The 14,222-nt window shown below is 48.8% G+C and overlaps 1 protein-coding gene and 1 long non-coding RNA gene across 14 annotated transcripts in view; one reads left to right on the top strand and one right to left on the bottom strand.

Annotated features, from left to right (window-relative positions):
- Positions 1 to 14,222, bottom strand: part of FRMD4A (FERM domain containing 4A) — a 584,597-nt gene that overhangs the window by 151,552 nt on the left and 418,823 nt on the right. The gene's annotated exons all lie outside the window — the stretch shown is intronic.
- Positions 1,519 to 12,006, top strand: LOC139042480 (uncharacterized). Of its 2 annotated transcripts, none has more exons than XR_011499217.1 (4): positions 1,519 to 1,687; positions 4,989 to 5,090; positions 6,759 to 6,902; positions 11,675 to 12,006. It is a non-coding gene; the product is annotated as an uncharacterized lncRNA (long non-coding RNA). The 2 variants fall into 2 exon arrangements; XR_011499216.1 differs by lacking the exon at positions 11,675 to 12,006 and adding an exon at positions 8,464 to 10,186 and having other exon boundaries at positions 1,523 to 1,687.

Below are 14,222 nucleotides of genomic sequence, written 5' to 3'. Positions count from 1 at the left end.
TATTCCATTATATGGATAGACCTTATTTTGTTTATCCATTCATCCATCACTGGACACTTGGCTTGCTTCCCTTTTTTGGCTATTATGAACAATGCTACTAAGAACACCGTGAATTTTGTGTGACATGATTCATTACACCCTGTGGTGGGCTGAACGGTGGCCTCCGGTATGCCCACATCCTAATCCCAAAATCCTGTAAATATCACCTTATGTTACAAAAGATGCAGTTAAGACTGTTGAGAGGAGGAGATTATCCCGGATTACCCAGGTGAGCCCTAAAGGCAATCCCATGGACCCTCATAGGAGAGAGACAGAGGGAGTAACGACACAGACACAGAGAAGGCCATGTGAAGACAGGGGCAGAGACTGGAGTGACGAAGCTACATGTCAAGGAACGCTGGCAGCCATCAGAAGCTAGGAGAGGCAAGGAACGGATTTTCCCCTCGAGCCTGCAGAGAAAGCACGGCTCTGCTGACAGCCTGCTTTTGACTTCTGCCTCCCAGAACTGTGAGAATGCACAGTTGTTATTTTAAGCCACCACGTTTGCAGTGACTTGTTACGGCAGCCACAGGAAACTCATACACAGCCTCAGACGGAAACCCCAAAGATCTCGCACCCCACACAGTACCTGGCATACAGTCCCTAATTGTAGGAAACTCAGTATGTCTTCATTGAGACATGAGTAACTTGGGATCCCCGTTGAAAGCCCTGTATTAGTATTTCCATTCTCTCTTTTTAGTACCAGAGGCGCAGATGAGGAAGCCACACACAGAAGATTGTGCAGCCTTTGTCTCTGAGCTGACCCTGGGTCAGTCAATACACACTGAGCTTTAACTCAGTGCATTCTCCCCTCAAGCCCTCTCCTGTCATCTACCATTCCCTTGGGCATCTCCCACATGCTAAATCAAAGGAATTGTCACTTCTGAATTAATTGCATTAAGAAAATAAAACCATCAAATGGCTCCCATCTGTGCTTCGCAAGGCACCCGTGGCCCAGAGCCTGACCCCGTCTCCTCCTCCTCCTCAAGGCAGTTCTGGACAATTCGCTTCTCACTACAGCACACACAATGACCACTGGGCCGCCAGGGGACCGCTCCACAGCTGGGCCCCGCCCGCCTACCCTGAGGGCACTGTCCAGGGCCCCATGAAAGGGTGTCGCTCTGCCCTGTAGGAGTGGCCACAGCTGGGCTGGGAGATGGCAGAAAGTCGGAGCCAGGAGTGGAGAGAAAGCATGATCAGTCTGCCCTTTCTTTCCAACTTTTCTGAAAACCTAGAGGGAGAGAGGGTGTGAGGCTGGGCGGCTCTGAATAAATGATGTCTGAGCAGGGGCCTCTTTGAAGCCCTGCCTGTAATTGTGTTTCCCGGAGCAGCTGGGAGCCGGTCTCCCGCCCTCCCCCTCCACCTCCCCCTCCCACTGGGGGCCGGTAATAAGCAGGCAGGCGCTCATTGGCTGCTCCTTATTCCTGGGGAGGGGGTGTCGGGGATGGAGAGAAAGCATGAGGTCACTCTGCAGTCACCCTCTGATGATCCGGTTGATTAGCTGGGGAGGCTGGCTTCCTTCCTGCCCTCTCTGAGCAGCCCCCGGGTTCAGAGGCAGGAGGCAAACAGGCTACTTCCTTTATGCTGGTGGACAAGAAGAACAACGGGGTCTGCGCTCCCTCTTCTGGCTCCCAGGCACCCCAGATAGGTAGCAGGCGGGGGGGGGGGGGGGGGTGGGGGGGGGGTGGGTGGTGGGATCCTAAAGCTACATCGGTCCTGCCAGAGGGAGCATTTCTCTGTCTTGGAGGTCTCCATCCAGCCTGCACCCCAACCCATTAGTGGACGTGAGACCAATGCTTTACCACCAGCTTAGAGATGACCGGCAGCAGAACATCTCAGCAAAGCTGGCTGCAGACGGCCAGTGCAAACAGTTTCTGTTTACTGGATGCGGCCTCTGTCCCAGCGCTGCACCAGGTGCTTTCCATGAGCTGACGGAGTCCACCCTCACCAGAAGCCCAGGAGGTAGATGCCAGGATGACCCCCATTTGATAGGGGAGGGAGCCAAGGCACACAGAGAGGAGTAACTTCTCAAAGGCACATGGCTAGTGACTGGCAGATCTCAACCCCCTAATAAGACGGGCATGGGTCACCTAGGAACGCTGGATTATATAAAGAGCACGAGACCAGTTTCCGACCCACTGAAATGACAGGGAAGGAAACCAAGGCTCAGGGGTCCAGGAGCCTGTCCAAGGGCAAGAGAGGTCATCTTAGTTGCCAGCATAGGTGGGGCCAGGACCAAAGTGCCTCCCGCAGTCCTTGGGCCTTCTCCTATTCCACTTAAGTGGGGACAGAGCAGATCATTTCAAAAAAGGCTGCAATGCTCTGAAGCAGGAAGGAAAGAAAACCGAAGGGCATAAATGACAAGGGGGTCCCGGCAGGCAAAAAGCTACCACCGGCACACGCTATGCCAAGGTCCAGGTTTCCGCCCCTCCCACCTCCCATCATCTTCTGCAGGCCTCCCCAGGCCAGGTTCTGGGCTGCACGCTTCATTGACATCATCTCATTTAATCTTCACAGCAACCCTGCAAGGTTGTACTGATGAGGACACTGGGGCTTAGAAACATTAGTGTGCCCAAGGTCACAAGCCCCCAAGGGCACAGGGCAGATGAGGGCTCAAGGCTGGGACTGACTCCAAAGCTTTGGGTTTAAACACTGGGTACGGATCCAGCAAGTAACAAGCAGCCCAGTCACGAAGGGTTTGAAGCTGCTCTTTCTAAATGCAATAGAATTTTGCCGACAGGAAATTCCCGGAGGGCAAGCATCCGATTTTAGCAATATTGCAGCCCGACGCCCTAGCACAGTGCCTGACACACAGTCAGTGCCTAATAAACGTTTCTCATCGGTAGAACGGGATAGAATAAGGGGTCATGTATGTGATTGTTACAGCAGCTTAACAGGGAAGCAGACCACGCAGAGGACGACACCTACACGCTCTCTCAAGGCTGGTGTGCTGCTGGGCAGAGACGGTGGTGCTGCAGGGAGCTAGAAGGAACTGAGCCCATATGTTCAGACACGAGAGTCGCCGGCTTTCAGTCGGATCATGTACCTGCAGGCAGCCAGGAAGGAGGCCGTGATACATACTCTGGCAATGTCACTTGTGTACTTGGGAAAGGATGCGTCATGTCGCGTCCATCTTCCTAACCCCTATGTCAAGCACCTCTTCCTCCCACCACCAGCTATGGCCAATTGGCTCCTTTAATCGCTTCCCTCCACCTCCCCCTGTTTCTCTCTCCTTCCAGCAGACTCTGCCATTTAACCCAGGGATCAGGCTCCTGGGGAAACAACCTTTTTCATTTCCCAGTTGTTCCCTGCCCTTATACTATTCTTATATACTATTCTTTATATACATAAAGAATAAATATATAATTTATTCCCTTGTTCTCTTCCTCTCACTTCCACATAGTTTCTTCTCCATTTAGCTCGGCATTGGGCGAAGTTGGGGGCGCTGTCAATCTGGGAAGCTGAGCCTTTCTCATCCATGCATTTGAATGATTCCCCAATGGGAAGGCCTTGACAGGCGTACATAATTACTGCTCCTCCAGAAATGCAAAGTGCTTTTGCTAGGCGGCTGGGGAGCCTGCTTTATTCAGGATCTGGCCCCTTCGGGACTCTGGGCGGCGGGCAGGTGTTCATCAGGGAGCACCTGCTGATGAACACAGCAGCCCCCAGACTCCAGCCTGCTCAGGGCAATGTCACAAGGACTGCTCGTCCAGGGCGGCTTCCCTTGGCAGCTTCTCTGCATTAATGAAATGATAACTGTTTCGGTGAGGCGAAAACACAAAAAGACATGCGGTACTCAGCTTGCCTCTGCTAGACAGGGCTGTCAGGGCTGCAGCCCCCATTCAGAGATATTTCAAGCAAACATGGGGATTCTAAGGCTCTTGGGATTCAAGCTTCATCTTCCATGGTCGTCATGTCTACCACTTCCACTTCCGTTTTTTTTTTCCTTTAAAAAGAAGCCTGCTCTTCCTACTCTGTTAGGACCCCATCTTGTCTGACAGTGAGTAATAAATTACTATGTTGGATGTAAACCGCCCATAAATTCATTGGGAGGTGAAGTGAGTTCTCCAGGATCAGACTGGCAGACTAGTTACCCTTCCAGTGGGCCAAATGGTACCAGGACCAGTTCAAACTTGAGGTCTTCATGACATTGCACACTGAATTGTTCCCTTTGCCTGATGCTCAGGGAAGAGTGGCGAAGGGTGTCATCCAAGAGCACAGGAAATCAGAGCTTTGAAATAGGCTCTGCGTGGTACATATGGCGGCCATGAAGCTTTCAGCAAGGTTCAACATTCCAGTTGTCAATTCTGTGCTCAGCAGAAGCTCAGAACCCTTAACAGTTTCATTAGTAAAGGGATCATAGGGCAATAGGGCAGAGATGAGGAGGAAAGCTGGGGCCATTTTGGGGGACAGGTAAGTAGGTTGCCATCTTTCCAATGTAATGTACAGAAGGGGTGGTACCTGCTGGTTTTTGCCTAGGGCATGGCTGGCATTCAAAGAATGTGGCTTCATCTCCAACGTATAGGAAAGAGAAAGCTTGCCTTCCAGAGTGGTGGTGGGAACAATGGGGAGTTTGGAGGGGGTTAAAAAAGAAAAAAATATATCTATATTCTGTGATTGATCTGAAAATGCAAGTGCCCCTTTCATGAAATCTGGGCAGTAGATTTGCAGTCAGACCACAAGGCTTAGGAACCTAATTCTATTCCATGCGTGAACTGATGAGCATTTACTTTGGCTCTGAAATGCCGGGACGACGATATTTACCTCACAGGGGTGCTGTGAGGATTCAATAGATGATCATTCATAAAGTACCTGGTGCATGAAAGATGCTCAATAAAAGCAGGTTCCCCCTTTCTCCTTCAATCAGTAACTGAATCCCCGTAAAAATTGCTTATCCCCTCATCGCTTTGACAAGGACCTACTCTGATCAGAATCTAAATCCTCTTTAGAGGGAACTGTGACATGCTTCATCTCAGGAACCATGAATAAATCATCAGCACGCAGTAAGGAGAAGAGAAAGCAGACGACTTCCCTGGGCATTGAACTTGTGGGTAAGACTTGCCAGAAATAGCACACCTTCTCCACACCACGTTTGCTCAGGAATACTGGCCTCCATTCACTAGAGTAACTCACCTTCTCACATCTGTCTCCCTGCCTCCTGCTTCTTTAGGGTTAAAATGACATTTATTGGCTAGAAGGGAAGGAAGTCTCTCTCCCGCTCCAGTGATATGCCCCGAGACACACGCTGGCTTTCCAATGTTTGTCAGCATTTTAATTTGGAAGTTCCCCAAGTCTCCTCCCCGTGGAGACTTTCCCCATTGCTCTTGCAAATTGCTGGCAGGTACACGCTGGTGAGAGGCAGTGCGCTCTGCCGATGATGTCATTCTCCATATAATTAAAAAGGCACTCTCGCTGGGGCGAGAGAGTCGTGAAAATTGCACAGGTATTGGTGTCCCAGGAGGCGAAGGAAGGATGATCAACTTTTGGCTGAAAAAGATTTATTCTCAAAGAGCAGTTTCATGAAAGGCAGACGAGCAACAAGGCAAAAAGCTCTGCAGCCCCTCAGTAGCGCTGTGTTAATGAAGTGGATGAGAACAGCTGATGTGCCGCAGGGTCCAAAGAGAAATGGCGCGCCTGTAATGCCTCGTTCTTGGATCAAAAATATAATTGTATGGTTTACCGGCACCGCCCTCCCCCACTTCCAGAAGGTTTTAAATGGTATAAAACAGGCAGATGAAGAACAGAAATAAGACAGAGTCCATTGAAGACAATCAGGAACACTAGATAAAATAATCCTGCACTGGCAGTTTACTAGGGTACACGGGCTGCATCAGCAGACCAGAGAAGCAGGCTGTCTTCACACACACAGCCAACTTGCCTGAAGTACACCCAAGAAGGAATTTATCATATGGTTCCACACGTAAGGGACAGTGGATGACACGTCTTCAACACAGTTTCTGGGGACAACAGAAATGTAGCTCAGGTGAAATGCAGCCCCGAGGAAGCCCAGGACACAGGCTCTCTCTGTACCATTCCCACCGCGTGGAGCAGATTTACAGCCATCTCCTGAAACCCAATGGGATCTTCTAGGAGAAGCCTTATGTTGGATTTATTTACCTAAGTGAATTTGGCCAGAAATTTTGGAGGCAATATTTCATTAGGTTTTTAACACATGTTAATGTCAGCCATGAGGCAGCTTGGCATGGAGATTCTGTCTTGATTCTGAAGCCAAGCCCTGTAAGAAATATGAAGTCAGTCTCAATTCAGGCAAAGCGAAGCAGCCTCCCGCAGACTGATAAGGCAAGAGGAAGGGATCACGTCCAGAAAGTCATGCTCAGAGAATCACATTCAGAAAGGCAAAAGCACATGAATTGAGCCAAGTGCTCTTGGATCTGAGCGAGATGGACCCGAGGCACTGGTACAGAGGCATGGAAGGGGCTGGATCTGCATTTCCTCTTGGACAAGTCTGCAAGCAGACACCAAGCAGACAGGCAGGGGGAGGCCAGAAGGCCAGGAGGGTGGGTGGGAGCGTGGGAGGGAGAAGGGGGTCCCTCTGCTCTTTACTGCTGGGCTCTCCCACTGCTGATCTGCTCCCAGGGTCTCCAGGCCGCCTCCTCTTTCTCTACTGCCCAAACTACCTCTTATTCAAGACCCTGCGTGGTACCCTCTGCAGAGGGAGCTGCCTTGATCTCACACACCTCTCTCCTGTTTCTACTCAGCCCACCCGTCGGCTCAATGGCTGGGCTCCACACTCACAGAGGTCTATCAGCTTCTCCTGATGCACTGGTCCACGACATTTTCATCTTTGTTCATAGTCTATCTCTCTTCAAGAACGACCGCACCTTGGGAGCAGGAACAGTGTGGTACGTATGTTTGTCTCCACAGACCCTGGCCCAAGTGATCAATGTTAAATGACTGCACAGATGGATACATAATGAATGAATGAATAAATGAATGGTAAGGCAGAGACGGGATTTGTGCAACAGAAGACTTCGTATTGATAAAAACTAGTGCTCCCCTGAGCCCTATGCCCAGGTCAAGCTCTTCTCAATCTTCACATGCATCTTGGGTGAGCTCATCTCTTCTCCTGGGTCTAACTCCCACCAAACTCAAGCGCCTCCCAGAGCCAGTGAAGACTCCTTTCTCAGCAGGCGTCAGAGAGGCATCTTCAACTGCTGGGATCTCTACTTGTTCATTAAGATTCTTCTAGAGAAGGGCCCAGCTTAGGGCCAACACCTTCTCTTGCGTGTATTATCCTGCTAGCCCCAGCCACCTTTAATAAGCAGAGTTGAGGAAGTGTCAGGGGAGGTCTGCCAATGGGAATGAAGGAAAGCCAGGACAAAGGTGAGCATCCCAGTCGTTGCTTTTGTCACCTGCCTGTCTCCTCACATCAAAATCGTTTCATTAAAATAACTCAGGGCCAGGCAGGGCCATCTGCACTGTTTAACTGGAAGATTTCCGTGAGATGACTCGAAGGCAGCGAGGGAGACCCTCTGACCCCTCTTGTTGCTGGTGTTGGTGCCTAGCAATGACTCATCTCCCTCTTGCCCTCACCCACCGTCTCTCTTAAGGCCTTCCATTTTCCTTTCCAGAGTAGAGTCAATACACTTTACATTGATAATAGTGTGTCAGGCTAAGAGAGAAATCATCACAGGCTGTGACCCCATGGCAGCAAGTGTCACTGGTTGCTAGGCAGGGTGTCCTCCAGGCAGGGAGCTGTCACTCCTGGCTCCCCTTTCCTTCATTTGCAGGAGGAAGGGTCAGACTATGGCCCAGGTCACAGGCACAAAAGAGGTTTTGTTGTCTGTGCTACTGCTTTTCAAAGCCTCTCTGAAAGACGCCTATCAGAGAAGCTAAGGATTCAAGATGGCACCAGCGTTAGAATGAGAAGGTGAAAAAATAATGAAAAGATGACGTGCCTTCCTCCCCGAGCTTCTCCAAAGTCATGGTGTAGGAGAAGGAGCCCTGGGCCCAGATCAGAGATCTGGGTTCTTGTCCTGACTCCGCTGGACACGGAGTTCCATGGTTCTCAGAGCAGAGGGGTTGGGATATGCAGTCGACTACCACCTGCTTCATTTCGCCGATTCCCACGCCCTGCAGAACCAGCCTGAGGCTCCACATGAACACCACCCCGGCCCTGCCACCTAACACTTCGTAAAAGGCTGAGAGGAAAGTCTGACCCTGTAAGTTCATGTTCAGGGTCATATAGAGTGTGAGAGAGAGAGTGTGTGTGTGTGTGTGTGTGCATGCACGCATATGTGTGCTCAGTATCACAACTTTTGATTTTTAAAAATTACTCCAGACCCATGCCTTTCTACATGACACTTCTTGGTTGGGCGAAGAGACAGAGAGAGAAAGTGGGATCCTCACTTCCACAGTCTCCACTGGTTTCTTAGTCCAAATACAACTTCTCTGATCCCCTAGGAGAGCTCTCCTGGATGACATTGACCTCACAAGCTGCCATCTGGAGACCTGGGCATTGAATCGCAGCCCTAAGAACCCAGAATCATTGTTAATAAACAGGAAGGCTTCGGAGTCAGAGACCTGGATTGGATCATGGCTCAAGGGATCATGGCCACACAGCTGATTTCTCAGAGCTTCAGCCTCTTTTCTATAAAATGGGTATAATATCACCGACATTACGAACGCCAAGAAGATGACCTAAGATAGTATGTGAAAAATGTAATTCAGTTCTTGACACACAGTGATGACTTAAGGCTTGTTAATTCCTTCCACACTTTCTCCCTGCACTTCCTCTCCACACCCCAACCTCTATCTACATCCTCATCTCGTGAGGACTTTGTTGGGTAGGAGTTCCCCCACTGACATCTCTGGGGAACATCCTGGCATTCACTGGAGGAGAGGCTGAGTTCCTCTGGGATGGTCCTCATGTCTGGGTGGACTCATACCTCTAACAGAATTCATCAAGTCCAATAACTCCAGACGTTTTTAGTTGAGCCAGAGAAAAATCTCCTCTTGGCACATCATCTTCAAGACTTTCACTTCCTTAGTCAGAGTGTAGAGGGAAAAATAAAGCAGAGCAAAAGCAAAACCACAACCCTGCCCTGATTTACATTCTAATGCATGTGAGGTGGGCTTTGGTGATGAATTAGACCAGGAGAACTAACCTCCCTATTCGGGCCCTGGAGAGTGAACCCAGAAGCTCTGTTCCTTGCATGCACTCACTGCTCTCTTGCAGCATCTCTTCGAAGATGCATCCTACGCTGTCTTTTTAAGCTACTTGATTGAATTGTCCTCCTGGGAACCAACAGCAATAATGAAGTCAAGGACTGTCCACCGTAGTCTCAAAATTTGTTCCTCCAGACAGACCCTGGTGCTTTGTTCGGGATCAAAGGTTCTAGAACGGGAAGCAGGAAGTCTGGGCAGAATGTCACCTGGGATGTTGTTCTAAATTAGTGATTCCCAGCCTTGGCTGCACAGGAGGGTCATGTGGGAAGTTTAAGAAGCCACAGCCGCCTGAGCCCCACCCTGGAGAGTCTGACTTAATTGGTCTTGGAGGGGTGCAGGAATCAGTTGATTTTAATGTGCAGCTGGGACTAAGATTCTGCTCTAAAGGAAGCAGCGCTGCATTGGAGGACGTTACCACAATTCTGACACCTTTCAGTTTACAGACTGCCTTCACACGTATGTTGCCCCTGGATACAGTGCAGTGCTTATGGAGCATCTACTACGTGCTGGGCAGTGTGCTAGGAGCCGGGTATGAGATAGGAGCCCACAGTGAACCAGCCACAACCACAGAGACTTACAATGCACTTGCCCCATGCCACGCGGTTAAGAGCCCCGATTTGGGAGCCACGCCCTGGCTGTGTGGTCTCAGCACGTTAAATGAACCTCTCAATGCAACCACAGTATCTACTCCTCCACGTATTGTGAGGATTAAAAGCCTTATAACAAGGAAAGCTTTAGAGCAGTGTCCGGCATCTATAAGGTCGTTAGAAGTGTTCAGTAATGTACACGTTATTGCAGCTAATCTTCTCAACAACCCCGCGAGGCTGGTACTATTGTTATTGTTCGTCCTACACCTATTACGTGGTACTGCTGAGCTTCAGACCCAGGCGGTTTGACTCCAGATCCTGAGCATTTAACCAAAGGCCACAACTTCCCACTTCAGGTGCTGCTTTGGGGGAAGAAAGAAACAAAAACCGAAAAAACAATCAACCAAATGTAATACAATGTGTGAGGGTTATAATAGAAGCAGGGCCTGGCATGACACAATAACCCTTGGCGGGATGAATGATAAGACATCTGAAGGTGTGTGGGACCCACAGAGGATGGTCCTATAATGGAAGGTAACAGACCCTTGAGCCCCGTCACAAAGTTGGGATTTGATTCTATAGGTTTAGGGGGCCGACACGATCAAATGTGACCATGATAATTATGAGAACTCAAGAAAAATACAAATACTCCCCGTTTATGTCTGGAGAGATGGAGGCACCAAGGCTGGTCAGATGACCCCAGACCACAGAGCTAACAAGGGGTAGAGTCTGAATTCAAAGCTGGGCAGACCAGCTGCTGAGTCGTCTTAAACACAGTGCAATACCACTTCCTGTCAGTGGGCAATGTTTAAAACATCTCTACTTCCATTCCAAAGAGAACTTGTAATTTAATGCTCTTTAGGGTACCCTAAACGTCCTAGCATTCTGTCTGGGCAACCAGTAGGATGGGTGGTAGCCCACGGCCAAAGTCAAGAGTAGAACATTCTAGAGGGCACCACCCTTAGCAGGACTCACCAGGAATCTTCTGTGCTTTCTGGAGGGAGCATGAGTTGGGCGGAGGAGGCAGAGGAGTGAGCAGCCTCTGACCATGGCTTCGCGGACCTCCCCCTTTCTGGAAGCTCCTCCTGCCACTCTCTTTTCCTGGGAATTGCTTCAGCTGCAGGAGTGGCAGTGTCCTCATCTGGAGTCCCCAACTTTCTGCAGGGAGCCTCTCGGGGCAGTGGGCTAACTCTGCTCTCTTTCATGGGGCAGGTCTAGAGGAAAGATGGCCCGGACTCTAACCATGGGGGCTCAGAGCCTCTGAAGAACTAGCACCTCTTCCCAGGTATCAAGTGGGTCAGAGAATGTTAAGCAGGGTTACTCTTTAAGCCTACAGTGGTCCTGCTCATCCACGGGGGATATATTCCAAGGCCCCCAGTGGATGCCTGAAACCATGGATAGTACTGAACGCTGTATATACTATGTTTTTTCCTCTATATACATACTTATGATAAAGCTTAATTTATAAATGAGACACAGTGAGAGATTAACAATAATAATAAAATAGAACAATTATAACAATAAACTCCAATAAAAGTGATGTGAATGTGGTTTCTCTCTCTCAAAATACTTTGCTGTATTGCACTCACCCTCTTGTGATGATGTGAGATGATGCCAAGCCTATGTGATGAGATGAAGTGAGATGAACGGCATAGGCACTGTGACATACCATCAGGCTACTACTGACCTTCTGAGGATATGTCAGAAGGAGGACTATCTCCTTCTGGGCCACAGCTGACTGCGGGTAACTGAAACCACGGAAAGCGAAACTGTGGCTAAGGGAGAACTGCTGTATTTGTGCTTATGAAAGTGTATGTTACAGGTCGTATTAAGTGCTTCTTTCTTTCTTTCCCCTAAAGAGGCTATGCTGTGAAATTCTACAAGGAGAGAATTCACGTAGACATTAAGCATTCCCTCACCATGAAGGGTGTCACTACCAAAACGCTTTCCAAGAAAACTGCGAGGTACCAAGGACGTTTTTAAAAATTGTGGTAAAACGGGGCTGGCCCCGTGGCCCAGTGGTTAAGTTCGCGCGCTCCGCTGCAGGCGGCCCAGTGTTTCGTTGGTTCGAATCCTGGGCGCGGACATGACACTGCTCAACAAACCACGCTGAGGCGGCGTCCCACATGCCACAACTAGAAGGACCCACAACGAAGAATATACAACTATGTACCGGGGGGGCTTTGGGGAGAAAAAGGAAAAAATAAAATCTTTAAAAAAAAAAAAATTCTGGTAAAACATATATAACACAAAATTTCCCATCTTAACCATTTCTAAGTGTCTACTCCATAGTGTTGAGTACATGCACACTGTTGGGCAACCAATCACCAGAGCTCTTTGCATTTTGTAAAACTGAAACTCTGCACCCATTAAACAAGGGATCAAGTATATTTTGAAGGAAAGTTAAATCAGGGCTATTTTCAAAATTGAGTTGGCGGGGCCTAAAAGGAGGGAAGGAGATGAAGCACACAAACTTACAGGTCTTTTTCAATACCATTCATTCAGAATTCCACTATTTATTCCATTTCTATTGGCTGATCCTTCGTTCCAATGTTTCATGCATGTGAGATATCAAAAATATAAGAAATAAAGATACTCAATAAATATGAATGTCCAGCTGTGCTGAAAACACACTCATTCCCCAAGAATCTGAGCTGAGGAGTATCCTCCTCGTTTGTAGCCACCAGCTCTTTAGGAACAAAGGCTTCACACATTTTATGCTGTTTAAACTGAATCTGAAAACTATGAAACTGTTTTGATTCTCTTTTGAAAGCACAGTCCTGAAAGGAGAACCTCAGTGATCTGAGACCCAGCTCATGTCCTGCTGGCCTGAATTGGGGCGTTCGTGTCACTCCAAGCAGCAAGTCCCGATCGTCCTGCATACCAGACACTATTTTTCAATTTTAATGGACCCAGGACTGTGCAAAAGGTCTGACTCCCAATTATCTTTACCTGTTTCTTTCGGAATAAATCACAGCCCCGATGTTGAATAGAAGGCCATAGGAACAGCCAATCTTAGACTCTTCATGGAGTGATGCTCCATGACATGCAACAGAAAGACACATGGCATCATGGCACGGTGGTAATGGAAACAGGAGAGAGACAGAATTTGGATTAGGTTTGTTTACAAAGCCATGGACCGCTCACGTACTGCACTCAAACCATGAAGAAAGGTGTCCACGCTCTTCAGCCTGGGGCATGACCTTTTGTACTTGGATTTCAAACGATTGCCTCTGTAGGAGAGTCAGAGGCATAAATAAGACGGGTATGTTTGAAACAAAACTTTTATAACTCACCATTTTAAAAGTAACAGAACCCTGGTAATCTTTACTTATTTTGTTTTTTTGGTCTATACACCTGGCATGACAACGGGGAGCTTTCTCAGGGGCTGAAGGCCCAAGGGTGAACCAGTTTCCAAACAGCAGGAGAAAGAGAGGAAAGGTGGAAGGTCCGTGGGACAACATGGTAAACGCGGCGGGTCAAATTCCTGCGTTGACATTTGCCCTGGCGTCCACCCCAATACCCACCCCACCCCTCGCCGCCTGTGTCCTCCTTCAGCAATTATCTTAGGTTCGGTTCCTGTTGAAATGCCCCGTTCCTAAGATTCTTCCTGCCCCGTCTTCCTGTCTTAGTGGCAATGAAGAAGTGAAACCTTCCGCGCTTGCTGAGTGTGCCCTAGAATCCAACCTACGAGTGAACAATGGTTCATGTCTACCCTCACAGACCCTGAAAGCTTTCCTAGGCCAGGACAGTGCCCCGTGTTACACTCATAACCCAGAATACCCCAGCTGAGAATCTCGGGGTAAAGCCATGGAGAAGTAAAAAATCACTTCTTTTCCTTCACAGAACCCCTAAAAATTCCTAATGTGGTTTCCAGAGACCCTAAAAGCACCTCGTGACAAAGTGCTGGCCCAGCCATCCACTTGGGACCAACAGCTTCACCAAGAAGGGATACTGAGTGCCTGGGGGTCTCCAGGGGACTCAGGGGACCCACGCTTGTTGGCTGTGACTGCAGAACTAGCTAGACTTTTTGATGGCTGCACAGATGTGTACACACATCAGAGTGATCAAATTGTACACTTCAAATATGTACAGTTTGGTGTACATCAATTATGCCTCAATAAAGCTGTTAAAGATACTTAGAAACTTTTTTTTAACAGAAAGATGGCAATGATTCAAATAGTAAAAAGCATCCACCGTGGAAAGTACATAGAAGTAAGTCGCTCCCCAGCCCCACTCCCGAGGCCCCTGGTTTCTAGGGAGTTTTCAGACGGATGCTCTGGTCACACACAGAAGCAGACTCTGGGAGCTTACAAGTCAAGCCCAAAGTGGACACACACCAGGAGGAACTTCTCTTCTCTGAGCATGCGTAAGCTGGTTTGAAAAATACCAAGTATGGACGTAGGA

Source organism: Equus asinus, chromosome 29 (genome assembly GCF_041296235.1).
Source record: "Equus asinus isolate D_3611 breed Donkey chromosome 29, EquAss-T2T_v2, whole genome shotgun sequence".
NCBI lineage: Eukaryota > Metazoa > Chordata > Mammalia > Perissodactyla > Equidae > Equus > Equus asinus.
This window is presented reverse-complemented; position numbering and strand designations above follow the sequence as displayed.